Source organism: Rattus norvegicus, chromosome 20, assembly GCF_021556685.1.
Source record: "Rattus norvegicus strain SHRSP/BbbUtx chromosome 20, alternate assembly SHRSP_T2T, whole genome shotgun sequence".
Classification (NCBI taxonomy): Eukaryota; Metazoa; Chordata; class Mammalia; order Rodentia; family Muridae; genus Rattus; species Rattus norvegicus.
This window is the reverse complement of record NC_141553.1, coordinates 6,195,212-6,214,272: the sequence shown is the minus strand read 5'-3', so window position 1 is coordinate 6,214,272 and position 19,061 is coordinate 6,195,212. Positions and strand designations below refer to the sequence as shown.

At 53.4% G+C, this 19,061-nt stretch overlaps 1 long non-coding RNA gene across 10 annotated transcripts; it reads right to left on the bottom strand.

Annotated features, from left to right (window-relative positions):
* Positions 1-1,608: 1,608 nt before the first annotated feature.
* Positions 1,609-16,746, bottom strand: LOC120098856 (uncharacterized). Of its 10 annotated transcripts, XR_015645124.1 has the most exons (6): positions 16,543-16,741; positions 7,457-8,335; positions 6,920-7,095; positions 6,355-6,526; positions 4,760-4,875; positions 2,275-3,355 (listed from the first exon to the last, which is right to left on the bottom strand). It is a non-coding gene; the product is annotated as an uncharacterized LOC120098856 (long non-coding RNA). The 10 variants fall into 10 exon arrangements; XR_015645127.1 differs by lacking the exon at positions 4,760-4,875 and having other exon boundaries at positions 1,609-3,355; positions 16,543-16,739; XR_015645126.1 differs by lacking the exons at positions 4,760-4,875; positions 16,543-16,741 and adding an exon at positions 16,018-16,141 and having other exon boundaries at positions 1,609-3,355.
* Between the last annotated feature and the right edge of the window lie 2,315 nt (positions 16,747-19,061).

Sequence of the window (19,061 nt, the reverse complement as noted above, 5' to 3'; positions counted from 1 at the left end):
TTAGCAGGACAAGTGGCCAGCCTTTCAGTGAGAGATGGAAGGATAGAAGAGTGTGAGTGTCCTAGTGCTGAGGAGACTCGTGCTCTGCTTCTGGGAGTGGAAAATGGGACAGCCTTCAGGAGACTCTCCGATGCAGCCACATTCAGCCAAAGGCGCTGGAGATGCACACATAGCAAGACTTGCACACTGTGTTGGGGGCAGCACTACTGGGTCTCTGAACTTGGAAGCAAGATTGTCCTGTGAGGAGGTGGATGAAATAGCTGTGGTATGTCCAAACAATGGAATATTACTCTGTGCTGAAAAAGAGCTGTCAAGAGGTTCCGGTTTGCATATAAGATGTCCCCATGGACTAGTGTAGGTGAACCAGGACCCTGCTAGTGGTGCTGTTTAGGTCGTGGAACCTGAAGTAGGTCCCAGGGGACCAAGCTCCCTCTGCCATGACCTCCCTGCCATGGTGAAATGTATTCCTTGAGATTCTGTTAGGCAGACGTGGTCTCCTCTGGTTTGCTCCTTTTGGGTCTTTTATCATAGCAACAAGAAACGTATCTGATACACAAGGCGTGATAGGACACTGGGGTCTGAGAGGGCTCAGTGCCCTGGGATCCTTGAAAAGTCCAAGTCTGGAGACAATGAGAAGGTGATTGGTGACGTTGGGGCTGAATGGGGCTAAGCAAGCAGTGAGCTGGGGAATCCAGGGCAGCAATTGCTTCGAGTGCCTCAGTGGCACAGCTGTCCCGGATCGTTAGAAGGGACCCCACCGAAGTGAGACCAGGAGCAAGCAAGGGCTTTGGGTGGTGACAACATCCTACCATTAGGCTTTAGCGGTGGGGGGTGGGGTGCGGTGGATGGGTGGGTGGGCAGGAAGTATGTGGGAACCAGACCATACTTTCAGTTTTGACGTCTTACTGTTCTATTATTGTGAAGAGAGATTATGGCTAAGGCGACTTTTAAAAAAGCATTTAATTGGGGGTTTCTTTACAGTCTCAGAGGATTAGTCCATGACCATCAAGGCAGAAAGCAGGGCAGCGGGCAGGCAGGCAGGCAGGCAGGCGTGGCATTGGAGGAGTGTCTGAGAGCTTACATCCTGATCCACCAGTTGGAAGCAGAGAAAGACCGGGTGCTGTGTGGGCTTTGGAAACCTCAAGGCTCTTCCAACAAGACCACACCCCCTAATCCTTTCCAAACAGTTCCACTAACTGGGACCAAGCATTCAAACATGAGCTTATGGGGGGCCATTCTCATTCAAACCTAAGACTATTCATTTTTGCTGTGTATGTCTATGAACACACATGGAGAACTTGTGTCTTCCTCGGGTGCTATCTTGGGGGATCTTCTTGTATATGTACATGTGTGTGTGTGTGTGTATGTGTGTGTGCCCATGCACGTGTGCACATGGAGGCCAGAGAACGTGTCTTCTTCAATTGCTTCTCAACACTAAACCTGAAACATACCGATTTCAGCTAGAATGATTAGTCAACAAGCTCCAGGGACCCACTTTCCCCCCACAAGCCCCTCACACCTCAGCAGCGCCCCCACCGGACCAGCACTGGGATTACAAGCACATACCACTATGCTCAGCCCCTTTAAAAAATGTTATGATTCTTTTTTTTTTTTTAAGATTTATTTTATTTATTATATATAAGTACACTGTAGCTGTCTTCAGATACACCAGAAGAGGGCATCGGATCTCTTTACAGATGGTTGTGAGCCACCATGTGGTTGCTGGGAATTGAACTCATGACCTCTGGAAGAACAGTCGGGTGTTCTTAACCACTGAGCCATCTCTCCAGCCCATGTTATGATTCTTAAACGGTGTGTATTGGTGCTTGAGTCTCTGCCCCGTGGGCACAGGTACTCAAAGATGCTAAGAGAAGGCGTCATGTTCCCAGAGCTGGATACAGACGTGGCCAACCAAAGTGGGCATTAGGAATCAAACTCTGGTGTTCTTGAAGAGCAGCAAGCACTCTCCCGCCGCCAAGGCCTCTGGCACACAAGCTTGGCTTTTCAATGTGCTAGAGGGCCAGACTCAGGTCCTCGCTTTGTGAGGCAAGTGCTTTGCCAAGTTTTCTAGCTGCTAAAATAACTAAAAATATTTTCTCTTTTTGAAATGGGGTCTGGCTATGTAGTTGAGGCTCACTTTGAACTCTTGGCAATTCTTAGTGCTGGGATCACAGATGTATACTACCCACTGTCAGTTTAAAAGTCTTTTTTACAAAAAGGGTGTGCAGGGGTCGGGGGGGGTGACTGCTACTTACAAACCTTCACAAAGTGATAGCTGTCTTAGAGTTTTACTGCTGTGAACAGACACCATGACCAAAGCAAGTCTTATAAGGACAACATTTAATTGGGGCTGGCTTATAGGTTCAGAGGTTCAGTCCAGTATCATCGAGGCAGGAGCATGGCAGCATCCAGACAGGCATGGTGCAGGAGGAGCTGAGAGTTCTACATCCTCACCTGAAGGCTGCTAGCAGAATACTGGCTTCCAGGTGGCTGGGATGAGGGTCTTAAGGCCCACGCCCACAGGGACACATCTAGTCCCACCTCCTAACAGTGCCATTCCCTTGGCCCAGCGCAGTCACAGCACCACTGGAGCAGGTTGATCAGGGGCTCTGGCAGCAAACGCTTGTGTCTGAATCTTATCAGCTGGGAAAGCCTCAGGCAGTAATGGGAAACACCAGCAGAGGCCTTGACAAGGGCAGGTTTGCTTTGGCTGGTCCAATCAGAGGTCTAGGAATGCTATACGGTATTTCTGAATGGGATGGTGGCTCAAAGATGTCGCTAGGAACAGGGTGGTCCTTCTGTTTCCTGCTCCTTTGTGTTTGATGTCGTGGTCCCACCAGTGGCGGTCCCACCGGTGGCGTGGCGGGTGGCGCTGACTCCGCCAGGTTTGTTTGCCTGTATGAGGGAAGCTGAGGAGGGAAAGGTGGGTTTGCACTTCCCCTTGGGGAGTGACAGAGGCATTTCCTTACCCATCGGTGACTAGCAGCAGCGTGGGGACCGACCTGGGGGTGTGACTATGACTTCAGTGGCTCCTCCACTGTCCTTTACTGCCTGTCACCTGGGGCAGGTCCCCTGACCTCTTCAGCCTCTGTGCCTGGAGGAAAGATGCTCACGGTACCTCAGCTAGAGAGTCCAGGAGAGACAGGGCGTTCTCACCGGTGCGCGCTGCAGCTCTGGGCTGGCCTGTCAGTGTCACAGGCAGCGGCAGGGTCAGGTCACTAGATTTTTTCTGAAGGATTTAGGGGTCAGGGTGGGCATCAGGTGTGTGGCAGGAGTGAGGGGCTGCTGCGCCCCCCCTGGATCGGAGGGTTCCTTGTAGTGGGTGAGTGTGCCCTGTGGCAAATGCCTCACTTCCCTGTGGGGGAATCAAATAATTGATTGTGAGCAACTTTAATTCAGTTTGGTAAACAAAACCAGAAAGAGGGGACTATGTATTGCTCAGATTAAGCACAGCATTAGTGCTTAATCTCAGCTTCGTAACCCCATGCCCACCCCCACCCCCGTGGTGGTTAAATAATTCAGCAAAGGTGACTAAATTATGTGCTCTTCCCTTGGAGTCGGCCCTGGCCCATGTCGTTGGTCCACTCTGCTCGCCAAGCAGGCATTGTCCTGGGAGTGGGATCAGCTGGGGCACATAGGCTCAGACCACCTCAGCGTGCTTGGCCCACTTGTGACTGACACGCTCTCTCGAACACACATGCGCGTTACATCAGGGCTTGCAGCAAGGAGAGACTCCCCACCCACGCAGTCCCGGACCTTCCCACATCTGTAACTTCATCTGTGCGCTGCCCCTAGCTCCTAACTACAGGCTTGGGAAGTTGGCTGCAGCTCCTTGGTCTGCCCAGACTCAGTTTCCCCATGAACGCCCTGGGCATCAGTATGGGTCTTGAAAGCCCAATGGCAAGGAAAGATGAGCCGTGGCCTCCGTGTTTGCTCCTGCTCCTCCTCGGGGTGAGTGGTTGCTCTTAGGGAAGAGAACTTGGCTGTGGTCTGTTTCCCCAGGTGTCTGAGCTGCTGGACACCCAGGCTCCGCTCCATGTCTGTGTATAAGCAAATCGTTCTGCCTGGGTTTCTTCTGCTAATCTGAATCCAGCCAAGGCAGTTGACTCACAGCTGGACTGGATGGCCCTTGTGAAACTATAGGTGAAGTTTCCATAGGTTTCCATAGGAAGGTGCCCATAGAGAGCACCTTCCCTGGGGGAACAGGGACAGTGAGGCGAGGCTCCTAGTGGGAGCAGGGAGCTGAGTATGGAAGTGCCTGGTGGAGGGAACCAAACAGCCATTGGTCTTCAATAGAGGATGCCCCCCTTCAGGCTGGCACTCTCTAGAGGACTCTGTGTTAGGGCAATGGAGCATCAGGCCCAACAATTACAGACTTGTCATAGGCACAGCCCAAAGGGACAGGCTGCAGCCCCGGGAGAAACTTCCTAAAGTGGCAGAAGAATGAAGGGAGTAGGTCAAAGGTTGAGTGAGGCTGAAAGGCATGGGGCCTGACTTGCCCTCCTCTGCCACACCTGCCCCGCATCCCCACCCCCCACCCCACCCCACACCCCACCCCACACCCCACCCCACACCCCACCCCACACCCCACCCCACACCCCACGCCTGGTGCTGGCTCCTCGCAGTTGCCACTGCTGACATCACAGCAACCTGTGTGGGGGTGGGGCACGCCAGCTGGCACTGCCTTGCTAATAAAGGCAGGTTACTGCTCAGCACTCCTGATGGGACTATTAATAGTCCCAGGAAGATTAAGTCCCACCTCTGACAGGTCTAATAGAACCAAGATGGTGGGATGGATCAGGCTGCCAAGGGGTCTCCTGGACTCCAGTCTCCTGGTCTCCAGACTCCACCAGAGAGAATGGGCGTGGGGGTTGACTGGAAGAGGAGAGGAAAGAGGAGGGGAGAGGGGGTAAACAGGGTGCCAGGAAGTTGGCTTTCTGTCATGCAGAGGTCTCCTGGCACAGGCAGAGGGAGGCAAGACGGGGAGCCTGCCCCCAGGAGCCTCCTGTGGCTGTGGATGCTAGCCTTGGACCCCGGCCAGTGTCCACAGGTAGTTTCCCTGAGTGACCAGGTCAGTGAAAGTGGCAGGGAGGGACCTGAGGACAAGATAAGCTTTGGCAGCAGAGGGGCTGGGGCGACACAAACTTTAAAGCCACAGTGGCGGGGCTGGGGATTTAGCTCAGTGGTAGAGCACTTACCTAGGAAGCACAAGGCCCTGGGTTCGGTCCCCAGCTCCGAAAAAAAAAGAACCAAAAAAAAAAAAAAAAAAGTGAAAAAAAATGTGAAAAAAAATAAAGCCACAGTGGCCCCCGGGGTCCAACCGAGTCTCTGCCCCTCGAACTTCACAGGCTGCCCCCGTGGTCATACTACATACACTGCACATGTCACACACCAGCACGCTCCAGTACCCCACAAAGGTGCCCAGAACTCGCCCTGTTTTGGAGTGTGTGTGCTGGTCACATAAGCTCTGTGGCTAGGTTGCTGGCCTGTACTTGGTACTTCTGTGTATGGATGAGGTGATTAGGGGCTGGGAGTCAGAGTAGTCCAGGAGAGGGCCTGTCCCCAGACCCAGGTAGGACCGGAGGACTGGCGCTTCCTGCCTTGCACTACCTGGTAAGGGAGAGGGACAGCGGATGCCTTCTGTCACCAGAGGTGATGGCTAAGTAAAGGCCATCCAAAAATACTTCTGAGTGGAGACTTGGAGTTTAGGGTTGCCGAGGTGGAGTGGTGGTGTGGGGGATCCCCGGGGGGGGCATAGGAGCCTACGCCCCTCCCCACACCTAGCCCCGTGTGGCTATGCCTAGGTTACACCCAGGAAGAGTAGAACTCCTAGACAATCTATGCCAGGGCCAGACACCAAGGAGACAGCCCTGGTCCTGGTCCAAGCCTTGGCTCTAGAATCCTGGTAGAGGCTTTTGCTGCCTGTGGGAATCATCATGAGGCAGCCGCTGAACCCTGTTTAGTGAGCTGCCCAGTGTGGTGAAATATAACACAGTGAGCAGGGCCCAGGCCAAGGTGTCCTCAAAAATCACGCCATGCAACAAATATGGGTCTAAGGGGGGTTATTTGGGGAAGGCTTAGGACCTGGAGAAGGGATAGAGGCAGAGGGACAAGAGAAGGGCCAAGAGGGCAGAAAGTGGGAAGAGACCAACCGGGAATCCGTGGGAGCAGAAAACTGGGGTGGGAGCCATCTTTTTTTAAATGCCATGAAACAGATTCTCCTCCAATTTATTTATTCACTTTACAGCTAAACATCAGCCCTTCCTCTCCTCCCAGTTCACCCTCACATAAGTCTTTCCCCATCCCCCGTCGAAGGAGAAGCCCCCCTCTGGGTGTCAACCCCCATTTCCTCACCCTGTACATCAAGTTGCTGTGGGACTAGACACATCCTCATCGAGGTCAGACAAGGTTGTCCATTTAGGGGTGCGGGACCCACAGGCTGCCAGGTAGGCATTAGGCTCAGGGATGGCCCCGGCTCCAGTTGGTAGAGGGACCCGCCTGAAGACCTACTGAGCAGTCCTTTGATCTGGAAAAAGTGATGACATAAGCTGTTGCTAGGTCGCTGGGGGAAGCCTAGTGTGACCACCCATAGGCTAACACCTGGGCCTTCTCACCCCGTGTCATTTGGCCTTCCTGTGTGGCACAGTTCTCAGAGCTTCCTGCCACAGGGGATTAACTGGCTCCCGTTTCATAGTCACAGGGACATTTACCCAGCACCCCTGAGGCTGAAAGTTGTTAGGCAAGCTAGCCCCACTTTAGGCTGCTGCCTTGGCTGGGTGGGTGGATGCCTGGCATTTGTGTCCCACAGAGTCCTCACATTTACACCACACAGCACAGTGCAGACCCTGTCATCCCCGAGGCCATGTTATCTCTAGGCCCATGCTTCAGGTCCTCTCGGGAGTCTCATCACAGATCTTACCAGTCTTCTCTGAGTCCTCTCGCAACTACTGTGTGGGACCTCAGGTGTGAATTCGGCGGCTGCGGTGGCTGCCACAGGGGCTGCTGCTGCTCCCAGCACACCCCAGACTCCTTCCTGTTCACTTCCTGGCTGACCACTTCCCCATCTGTGAGGTCTCCGCTTGACTGTCACTTTGCCTGAGATATAAAATTGGAGAGAGGGGCCTTTAGAAAACTGTGTGGGTGGGCTTTCGTTATTTGTTTCGACATTTTTCTTTTGATTTTCCGTTGGGTTTTGTAAGAGGATCTTATGTTGTAGCCCAGGCTGACCCTTTAGCTCCCAATTCTCCTGCCTTCCTTCCCCAAGTGATGGGAATACAGGTGTGTGTCATGTTGCCTGGTCATGTGGTCATTTTAAAATGACCACATTTCAAATACAGTGTATAATGAGTATTTCTTTCCTGGACATCCATCCCTCCCAGAGAGGCGAGGATGCATGTCCCCTCCCCACATGCTCACCAGACTCATCTGTTTATCCATCCGATACTGGGGCACTTACCTCTGTGGTGGTTCCCCGGCGTCAAGAGGGAGCTGTGTACTTTCAGCTCCCGTGGGCATCCACCAAGGGGTGGGATTACTCAGCCTGTGACCCTCTGGAGCTTCCAGACCTCTCTCCCAGAGGCCTTGACAAACTCCATCCGAGACGTGAGGTTCAGATCCTTCTACTTCACCAGCCCTAGAAGTTTTGAGATTGCCCATCCCAGTGTAAGGTGGCATCTCACTGAGGCTTTGATTTCACTCCCCTGGGGGCTAATGATGCTTCACAGCCAATCAGACTCTTACTGCGTTTAGATTCGGAAGGCATTTCTGTTCATATCATTTGTCTTGTCTTTTCCGAGTCCTCAGAGTCCTTTGTATCAGACAGAGTCTACTACCGAGATGTGCAATTTGCAGAGAGTGTCGCCTTTTCTGCACGTTGCCGTGGAGTTCTTGAATCTTTGAAGCACACGTCTTTAATTGCCACACCGCTGGCTTTGTCTCTTCGATGCTAGTGCCATTGTGCATCCCCACGACTGAGAGAGATTCCATCGCTAGATCTGAGGCTGTCAGTCAGCTTCCAGCCATGACAACAAATACCCACTACAGCCGACTTAGAAAAAGTTTCCCAAGTCGGGTGCGATGGTACAATTCTGTAATCCCAGCACTCAGGAAATAAAGGCAGGGGAGTAAGAAGTTCAAGGCTTGTTTTTACTGAACCAGAACGGATCAAATTTTATTTGTACACCTATTGAGGCTGGAACCTCCAGGTAGATGGGTGTGTTGTTTTAGAGCTCCGTTGGGTTGGACAATTCATCATAGGTGGGAGCATGCTGCCGTGAGAAACGATTCCCTCATGACTTTCCCAGAAGTGAGAAAGAGACTCGAGTCTCACACTGCCCTGGAGAGAACACCACAGTGACTCAGAGGACTTCCCCAGGCTCATCTCTCTTAAGAGCACCAGGACTAGAGAGGCAAGCTGGGACCAAGCGTTTAACACATTGACCTTTGAAGGACCTGCCAGGAGGAACAACAGACAGCACGGAGACTTCCCGTAGTTTTCTACCTTTGGCTCTCCCGTCTGTCTTTAGCCTTTCCCCCCTCCATTTAACCAGTACTGAGGATTGAACCACTTGGATTTGGCAAGTGCTTTACCACCAAGCTATATCCCTGTCTGACCTGCGAGCTAATTTCTGCATATGGTATGACTGGTTGTCAACTGAGTTTGATGGTTTTTGAGTTTCCAGGAAGTGAAACATGTTCCACTGTCCTCGTGTATGTTGCTTCCTGTCTTTATGCAGGACCTGGGGAAATAGGCTGCCAGTGTGTGCTGGCAAGAGAGAGCCTGGGCTGTCTAATCACTGTATAAGGCTTGGGATGTTTTCTTTCCCTGGCTCAGCCTCAGTTTCTATAGTGACAATGTTGGCATCTTGTAACAATGTTTTTGTTTTAGTCCCAGGTGTGGGATGTGGGGCCGCTTCAGACAGTCCACAGCAGCTGACTGTGATTTGCCTCGTGCTCTAGCAGGGGTGTGATTTTGCCAGCTACAAATGAGTTTCTGCAAGTGTGTGACCTTTGGAATTCTGGAGACCTTCTAGAGATAAATGCCCTGAGAGGCAGGGTGAGTGGGTGGTGGCTTGTTGGATGGCCACTGTTGGTTGTTGTGGTTTGTAAGTAGCTGTGCACAAAGAAGAACCAACAACAAGAAGAAATGAGCTCTCCCAATGGTGAAGATCAGACTTGCCCCAGGGAGTTCAACGCTCCTAATCAGCAGGAGTCAGTCTAGTGATAGCCCTTTTCCTTTCTGGCCTTTTCTCTCTCCTATCTACTGTTAGGAGGTTGAAAGGGTGGAAAAAGGAAGAACCCACAAAGTAGCAAACACTGCTACAAGTTTCCTCACTTACTGTAAGACAGCAGGTTACCCCCAGGACTCTGCATAGTTCTTTATCTATGTTCAGTTCTCGTCATGGGAAATATGTCTGTCAATGTCCATATTACACACACACACACACACACACACACCACAGTCATCCTCCGTGAATACATCTGTATAGCTATGACTCACTGCGCCTCAAGTTCCTGATTCAGCCATTTAGCGCAACAATCCCAGACACTTGGATTTCATCCCCTGGCAAAAACCCTCTAAAAGATATTTTCGGGACTCACATAGGGTTGCCAATGTTTTATTTTGTCAAATAGGACATTCAAAATAGCAAGCCTAGCCACCTGTTGTAAGTACTGAGTGACATAAAAAGGGTGTAAGAAGGACAAGGACCGCACGCTGAGCTGCCCTCATTCTCAGATGAGGGGGAGTGGACGGCTTCTCTTCTTACTATGCTCAGAAATGGCTGCTGCCTCTTGTGGCTTATCTCTGATAAAATGCAAATTTCGTCAAGAGCAACCCCAGTGGGCCACACAGGAGTGGGGATGGGTAGGTGGGGGACAGGCAGGAGCAGCTTGGGGAAGGACTTGGCATGGTTGCTCAGAGCACCAGAGCTCTGGTAGTCTGCCTCACCCGGCAGGACCTGTGCCCAGGTGGTAGCATCTTGGCAGAGTACTTGAGCACCCCTGTGTTTCCCCAAACAAAAAGCACCGGGGATCTAGCTGCCTCCCTTTGCAGCCGAGTCCTCTCCAGGCCAGCCGCCTTCTGTGTGCAGCCACTCCAGTTTACACGTGTGCCTGGAGCTGTGAGAAATACTGTGTCCACCTCAGATATACCCCAAGGCCGTGAGGAATATTGGGTCCACCTGAACTGTGTGCCCTCAAGTCTGAGAAATACTGTGCTCCCCAAGTCTATTTGGGTCACAGGACACTTGGCATTGGTGGGTCGTTCTGTCTGGACTGTCAAGAGCTGCATTTAAGGAGAGAGGCCCTCCCCACTGCATTTCACCACCCATTCTCCCAGAGTCTGGGCATGCACTGTGCTACTGTTCCTTTAAAAAGCACTTCTGTGCTTCTGGGGGGAACCAATCAGAAAGCAGAGGGAGAAGTGTGACCGCTAGCTGTGCCAATAAAGTAAGAGTCTGTTGGAACCTTCCAAGAACCAGAACCTCCTTGGGCAAGCCTATTTAAAGAGACAGTGTTGTGTAGTTAGGCCTCTGCCGTGGAGTGTCCGTTCGGAAGCCGTAAACTGACCAGGACCCTCAGGTTCTGCTGGCTCCTGTCTACAACATGGGAATTTGCTCAAAAAGATGAGTGATTTAGCTGACTAATTGGGCTTTTGTTTGCATTTTAAATCATGCTCTTTTGCTAAACTAATGGACCCCCTATTTATAGATGACTCCAGCACAAAGTGACTACTAATTACTACAATTAATATCACGTTAAGGGCTTGCCAACCAACCTCACAGCAACTTGTGTCGCCTACTCATTTTCAATTAAGGCACACTGATGGGGGGAATACTGGTTATTAAGATGGACCCTGGGGTGTAATTACTGCTCACAAGGTCATTAAGCTGCTCCCCTGCAGGGTTGGCCCACGGTGCCCAGGGTTTGGGAGCTGGTTTCCATGTTCTACCTGGAAGCCACAAAGGCTCGGAGCCCCAGGCTGTCCACAGATAGTGAACCTGGCCCCCAAGCTGCTAGAGAAGGAGCAGATAAAGGCAGGCTGTCAAGGACAGGAGGTTCAGGGATAGGCAGAAGCACACACAAGCAAGGCTGTGGCAGTGAGGGGCTGAGGGAGATAGTCCTTTCTTTAAAACCACCATTGTGGCAAAGACTGCAGAGCTGGCCGACCACAGCCTCTTTGGGCCGTGGTAGCAGCATGTGGAGCCTCCTCTGAGAGGCAGTCACAGAAGAAACTGTTCAATGAGAATCTGAGAGGAGACAGCTGCAGGGTGCACACGACAGCATCCCACGCGCGACAGAGGGCCTTGACCCAGAAGCCTGGGGCACGCCTGGAAGGTGGGCTGGGGATACCCTCTGCTGATGGTCTCATTTCCTCAGAGCACCTTCTTAGCCACCATTATCCCACCCCATTTTGCAGCTCAGGGACGCACCTCAGGGGGTACTGGGTTCTGAAGAGCTAGAAAGCAGGATAAAGGGTGCTCTTGAGTTTCCAGAGGACACCTGGGGGTGAGCGGGGAGCAGGGAGCGCAGGGATTATTCGGTGGAAACTGAGGTCATAGCCGTGAGAGGCAAATATCTACACAGTACAGTGTAAGCAAAGACTGATGATGCACTATTCACCAACACAGGAGATGTAAGGATTGGTCAGTGCTAAACCTGAAAATCCTGAGGAGAAAAGACAAACTCCACAACTGTCCAGGTATGACAAGGTGTGTTTTGGGGTGAACCTTGGACTCTCACCCTGATTCAGCCCACTGACTCAAGGGACCCCATTGGCCTCTTGAGGTCCCTTTTATAGGAGAGATAAGGTGTTCACAAGGTAGGGAGAGTCATCTGTTTTACATCGTTTGACAGATACCGGGAAAGGGAAGGGACAGGGTCATTATATCCAGTGAACAGGGTCCCAAGTTCAGTGTAGGTAGGAAATTATGTTTTGTTTTTCATATCAGGTCTAAGGAATGGAACTTTGATTACAAACAGAAACGTCAACTTGCAAGGACCTAACATAGGACAAGTAGGGACTTACTCTAACTACAAACAGAAGTGTTAACCTGCAAAGTATATTGTTCCTATTTGAGTCTCAGACCACCGGTCTATCTGAGGGAGGAAGGGCACGGTGGGAAGCTGACAGCCAGGCAGCGCATGTAGAAATACTTTTGAAGTTGGTCAGAGTTCTCAGAAGTTCTGAACCACTCCCCCCCCACACACACACACACACATACACCACACATCACACACCACACACCCTCACTTTGTTTTAGTTTCCTTTTGTCCTAGGACAAAGAATCTCTTGTACCTTGTTCCACACTTGCAAACTTGTTTGTTCAGCTAACACACTGAGCAGTTGCTACTTTGCAACCAAGACTCACAGAAAGCAGGGTTAAGAGGGGAGCCGGGATGACTCCGGAGGCCCAGGCACTCTGCACCACCAGCCTGACCCCTTTTGGTGACCTCACCCTGGTCTGCCTGCTTCCTGCTCTCATCCCTGCTCCCTGGAAAGCTACACACACACACACACACACACACACACACACACACACACACACACACCCCGACGACAAACACTCCCAGTGTCCTCTGCTCTCACCCTTACGTCCTTGGTCTGGATCATTGGACCCTTGTCCTTTCTAAAGAGCCGCTAGAGGCTTTAAGGGAGGGGACAACAGGGATCGCATCTCTGCATCAGGATCAAATTTGCCTGTGCCCCGCCCCACACACACCTAGAAAAAAGGGAGAAAAAAAAGAATAAAAGTGGCCGGAGAGGAAAAACGTCGGCTTCCCTTGATTCGTGGGAAAGTCCAGCACTGGTGCTAGAATGGCACTGACACCTGCTCCCTTCACGATTCTCACTGTGCAACTTCTTCCTCCCGGGGCAGCCATCGCTCGTCTGCCTCTAGCTAGGGCCGATGGGCTGGAGGAATCTGAGGGCCAGCTACTTGACACAGCCTAGGTAGGCATAGGCTCCCTACTGGCAGCCCAGCCAGAAGGGCCCATGCTGGCCTTGAAGGCTTGGCTCTAGTCCCCTTTTACCTGACAAGGCACTGCCCTAGGCTCAGAGTGGCTTCCTTTGCTTCCAGGGCCAGCAGTGGTCCCAAGAAGGCAGCATGAATTAGCAGGGTACCCTGGCAGGCCTTGGCTGGGGCAGCCAGGGGGTACTACGGCAGGTGTGAGGGGAGAGTTTGCCTTGTTGCTACCACCGAGGGGAGGGCACTGTCCAGAGAAGCATGAAAAACTCCAGCACCAGCAGTGAGGTCACATCTTTGTAGGAGGTTGAGGTTCACTGACTGACACCCAAGGCTTCTTTCCTCAGATCAGGGGCTGGGGCCAGGGGCCGGGGGCCAGGATAGGAAGTGCATTATCCTACAGGTAGTATATGTATGCGTTTGGGTCTCAGCACTTGGTAGACTGCTGGCCCGGCTGGCCAGCCTTTCTGAGTCTGTACTTTCTTTTCCTTTCCTTCAGGAGATACTGAAAACAGAATGGGGAGGGGGTAATTATAGTGTTAAGATCTGAGAGCTGGAGAAGACAGGGCACCCGCAGAGACACTGCCTGCCCCTCTGAGAAGCTGGGATCTTGGCCGACCACACAGGTGTACTTGACTGAGGACACCAGGAGGGGGCGGTGGCCTTATCCCGGGACGGCTCTGTGGGAGGGTAGGGAACCAATGGGAACAGACACGGGGAGTCATGGAGCCTCAGTGGAGAAGAGAAGGGCCTAGCAGAAAAGCAGGTCAGATCCACAGAATGACGTTAAGGAGCACAGGTGACTGCCAAGGCTGGGTGTTTGCAGAAAGGATCAGGGTTGCCCCGGGAGCTTAGATCTGGGCAGGCAACCCAGGCTGGAATGACAGGTTAAAGGTCATCTATGTCCCCTGTGCACTAAGTCCTACAGGCAGTGCTCACTTTTTATTGAGCACTTACTATGTAGCAGGTATTAGGCTCAGGATTTAAAATGGTATGTATCCATTTTTAACTGCCACCTTTCCCCCCAAAGATCCCATGAGAGGCTTGCCGCTTTCAGCTAAATATGGTAAGTGACCCCAAAAGTCCAAGTGTTAAAGGCTAGGAGCTCAGGAGAGCAAGATTGGACGGTACCATCAGACCTTTGAGAGTTAGGCCTGTGGGAGCAGCTACACACGAGGGGATGGGGAGGGGGAGGAGGGAGGGTCCTCAGAGAGAAAAAGGCAGGCCTGGTAGGACTCTCTGCTTTCTGGCTAGAGGTTAACTGCTCACTCTACCATGAGGCCCCCCCTTATACTGTGCTGCCCTTCAGAGAGGCCCAAACCAACGAGGCTGCCCAATCTTAACTTCAACTTCCAGATCCATGAGCCAAAACAAACCTCTTTGCTTCCCAAGTAGACTGTGCCCGGCTTCGTGTGACCACGCTACAGGCTCCAACACAGATGGCATTCATTTCAGAGCAGAGCTGAGAGGCTGGAGACCCTGGGAGACGGTCTGTCCCAGGCCTTGGCTGCCAGCGGTGGGGATGCCAGTCGCCCACTGCTGTCACCTGCTCAAGTGGCCTGCTCAGGGTTCAGAAAGCCCTGATAGAGCTCATCTGGAAAGTGTGCAGAAGGCCCCCGGGGAGGGGCATGTAGAGTCGGGGAGCTGAATAGCCCCAAAGTGTGTGTGTCGGGGGGGTGTTCCAGATCTTAAGAGCCAGGAATAGCCACCCACCTGGGCTTGTCCCAGACTCCCCAGTGCCCTCTCCTCCTAGGAGACAGCCTTCTCTACCTTCAAGACTGGCATCTGTGCCTCAGTGCACCAGGATAGTGAGCCCAAGGGGGTGTGTTAGAACTGCAGATGACTATGTCCTCAGACATCAAGCCATGGTCCTGCTTCTCCTCCCTGTAGACACCAGACTGGGCCTATCTCCCTGCTTTGGCTCAGCCAGAGCAGCAGGGGACACCAGAGTCACACACTATCTACTTCTGTAGCCAACTACTGCCAAGGTTGTCTCTGAACAAATTGTATTTCCATGGTGGCTTACCCCTGTGAACGGAGCGAGTTGTCGTCCACTCAGTGGCTGTCCACTCAGTGGCCCAGAAGTAATGGGGAAGGCATAGACTGTTGGTGGCCACCATTGGAAAGAGGGTACACGGTAGGCAATAAATAAATGCTTCTTCTTCCCCAGCAACACATTCCTTCTGGGAATTCCTGGTTGCTGATAAGCTACAGTGACTAAATCTCATTTCACGTCTGTTCAAGCAAACACATTTTGTGTCTCCCAGTTTCCTTTTGGGATACTAATAGACATTAAAGACAAGGCATTGGTGCCCACAACGGGACAGGCCAAGCATCAGGGTTTAGGTGACTGGAGGAGTAGAGAGGCACATGGTTAATTTCTTCTGGCCACCCACCATGACAGCACCTAGCAGACACAACTAAGCAAATGTCACCTTGGCCAGCCTCCTGTGGGTCCCCTCTTTCTCTCTGGATCAGGCTCCTAGTTTCTCCTCCCCCTGGGCTACCGGGCCTGTCTTCTCTCCCACCTTCTCGGCCAGATCACCACTTCCATCTAATCAATAGTCTAGGGCCGAGGTTCAGCTACCCACCCAGCCGCCTCGATGGCCCGTGCCCTGGGCTGCTAGCTAGTGCTGTGAAATCCCAGTGCGAACCATAGCATACCGCGAGATCCAGCAGACCGGGAGTTGCCCGGAGCTATTGTGTCCCTTCCAGGCCTCAGAAGCCCTCTATTCCAGAGAAGAGAGCAGCTGTCAGACCTGTCTCTGTCCCGCTCCCTCCCATCCTCTACCTACCCTACCTCTGCCACACGCCCCTGCCAGCAGCGTGCACCCCGCACACCCCATACCCCACACCCCACACCCCCGAGTCTCTGCCTTCTGCTTGGGAGAGGGAGCCCTCTCAGGACCTGGCTGAGCCAGAGGCTGGCTAGGGGTCTAAATCCATCACCCCCCCTCTACCTGCCTATAACACACCCCTTGATAACCAGGCAGCTGGGCCGAAGCTCGTGCCCCTCTGCCTGACTGCTTCTCTCACACTCACATGGCTGTACCTCTTCCTCCTGGTCCAGTTCAGCATGGAGGAGACCTGCTCAAGCTCCAAGGCAGCAGCTACCTCCTCCTCCTCTTCCTCCTCCTCCTCCTCTTCTTCTTCCTCCTCCTCTTCCCCCTCTTCCTCCTCCTCCTCCTCTTCCCCTCCCCTCCTCCTCTTCTCCTCTCCCTCCTCCCCTCCTCCTCCCTTTCCTCCTCCTCTTCTCCTCTCTCTCCTCCCCCTCCTCCTCCCTGCCACATTATCCTTCTACCCCCTTTCCCGTGCCATGCCCAAGCTCTTGGGTATCACATTAATTAGCTGGGCATTAGTTTTGTTCCGTGCTCTCTCAGCTGGGCCTCAGGTACAGGGCCTTGAGCTCTGCTCTCTTCTTGCTTGTGAGTTCCCAAGGCCAGAGGCATGCCCTTCTGCCTCTCAGGATACCAGTTCCACTAGTGAATGTGGGAATGAATGACTGGCTACCCCGATTTTACAGGCAAGGAAACTAAACTAGCCCCTGCCCTACCCTCACCCCACCCCACCCCCATACCTTCCGTTTCTGTCCAATACACCACAGGGTGTTGCTCTGGGCTTCTGTCTGTTCCCAGTTCTAGGAAGCGTTGTCCATTCTAGGCTACAGCCCATTGAGCCAGCTACTGGGCCTTCCTGCCCTTGGACCCCGTGGGCCTCATGGAGCCCATCTACAGACCCAGGGGGAAGCCTCCTTCCAAATCCTCACCGGACCACACAGAATGAAAGCACTTGGATTAGTTTACAAGAAGGGGATTTCTTAAGAGGAATCTGGCAGGCCGTGCACAGCAGCCACCCTGAACCAGCTCAGAGGCAGCCCCTCCCCCTCTTGGTGTCTGGGACAGATTCCAGGCTAAATTTCTAAAACTCTATCTGCTTCCTACCCCCAATCTTGCCTGGGAGGCCCCTGGTTTTGACCACGGTAGCATCTTAAAGAACGCTGGGCCCAGACAGAATCTGCTGGATTTTTCTTGTGTGGGAATTGTCAGAGTGGGCCACTCTGGAAGCAGTCAACAGACCTGCCGCAGCAGGAGACTGCCTTGACCTGTGAGTTAATTGGGGAAGTTGTACCTGCCTTCCCCTAGCAACCTTTGAAACCTCATATCTGGAAACTGCCCACAGGACCTTGCCAGAGCAAGAAGCAGGAGGTCAAGGAGTGGGGGCCCTTGGGGACAGGAGAGGAGCAAGGCCTAGAGGGAGCTGCCTCCCGTGGCTGAAGGTGGCCCAAAGGGAAGCAAAGATTTGTCTTCCCCTTGTCTGTCACCTGCTGTCCTCGTCGTCAAGGACACTCTCGTCTCTGGCCATGGCCTCTGCATACTCGTGGCCTCTTCCTCCACGGGTGGGCAGGGGTGGGAGCTCCGCTTCAGTCTATCTTTATGCCTCTCTGAAGGCCTCCCGGTCTGCGCCCCCTTCTGAGCTCAGGCCTGGTTTTCCGTGCTGGCTGGTCTTGGTTTTGTCAACTTGACTGATGTGAGAGACACCCGGGACCTGTACAACAAGCATGCCTTGAGTGCGCCCGTGGAGGCATTTTCAGAGAGAAGCGACCATTGGGACAGCACTGAACGGAAAGCCCCATCCTGAATGGGAGCGGCATTGTCCAAGGGACTGCAGCCCGGATGGAAAAAAAGTTGGAAGAAAAGGAAGCCAGCCTGGGCACACAGCTCTGTGCCAGCACTCATCACGGCTGCCGTCAGTCATCTGCCCCCTGGTTCAGACCCTGGCTTCTTCTGGATCCAAGGCGCCCCAGGCCTCGGAGACCACTGAGCCACCCAGCCTCTCAGACTGAGAAGCTTCTGTCCTTCCATCATACATGTGGCAGTGGCTGGCCCCACAGCCCGCAACGGTGTGAACCACCGTTCTCATATGTGTGTTGACTCTGGCCTTTTAGGGAATCCCGCAAGGAAGGTGGCGGGGCCTCTCCGGCCTTTGTCACAACTGTAGTCTCTTCCTGGTCCTTTGCTTTCTACCCATCCGGTGTCCCAGCCTTGGGGCAGGCGGCTCAGAGGCTGCTGTGTGCCCTGCTGTGACCCACACTTCCTCTCCAGCCACAGGTTCCAGTTTACCCCTAGCTCAGCCTTGCAGACTCCCCACCCACAATGAGAGGACTTCTGTGTGCAGCCACTGGCACCCTGATTCTTCTCTGGCTTGATCTAGTGGGTCCTTTAGGTCTGGATTCAGACTGCTTGGTCCCCAGAAGTCATCTACCTGGCTTTCCTCCTCATCACCGTTTCCCCATTGGTGTCGGTCCCAACATCTGCGCTGCCCTGCTTAAATAAACATGGCTACACCCTGCTGATTGCCAACACCCTCCCACCCCACCCCACCCCCACCCCACCCCACCCCCACCCCACCCCCACCCCACCCCACCCCCACCCCACCCCACCCCCACCCCCACCCCACCCCCACCCCACCCCACCCCCACCCCTGGTGTTGCCTGAGCACCTATGCACTGCACCCTGGCTGTGCCTCAGAAAGGCAGCTAAGAGCCCAGACCCAGCCCTCAACATGAAGGGAGAGTCTGGGCGGGGGGGACTGCTGGGCAGGGACTCGACTGTATGAGGTGGGTTCTGGCTGCATAGCAGGCCTCCCCCCCCTCTGGTCACCTGCAGTGGCTCCGCATGGAAAGGCCTGGCGTCAGCTCTGGCCAATGAGACAGAAGCAGAAGGCTCTAGGTCTACAAGAGCCCTGCCTTTCAACCAGGCCCGTGTCCCCTTCCTCCACAAGATGCCCAGAGACACGATGGGACACTGTGAGCATGGAGTGACATGCTAAGAATGGCAGAAAGATAGGCAAGGGCCTGGAGGGCAGCGCCTGGCCTCGCCTGACTCTCTCCACATAGCAGGAGAACAGGCTGCTAGGCCTGGCTCACCACTTAAGGCCCAGGAAGACCTCTACCCACCGTCCATCTTGGCTGCCCACTGGGAACTGAAAAACCCTACTGGGCCGAGAGCCCCATAGAATCTTCCTAGGCTTTGCCTCCCTCAGGCCTCTCCATTCTTGAAGAAGGTGCTCATGTGTCATCTGGCTTCCTGTGTACCC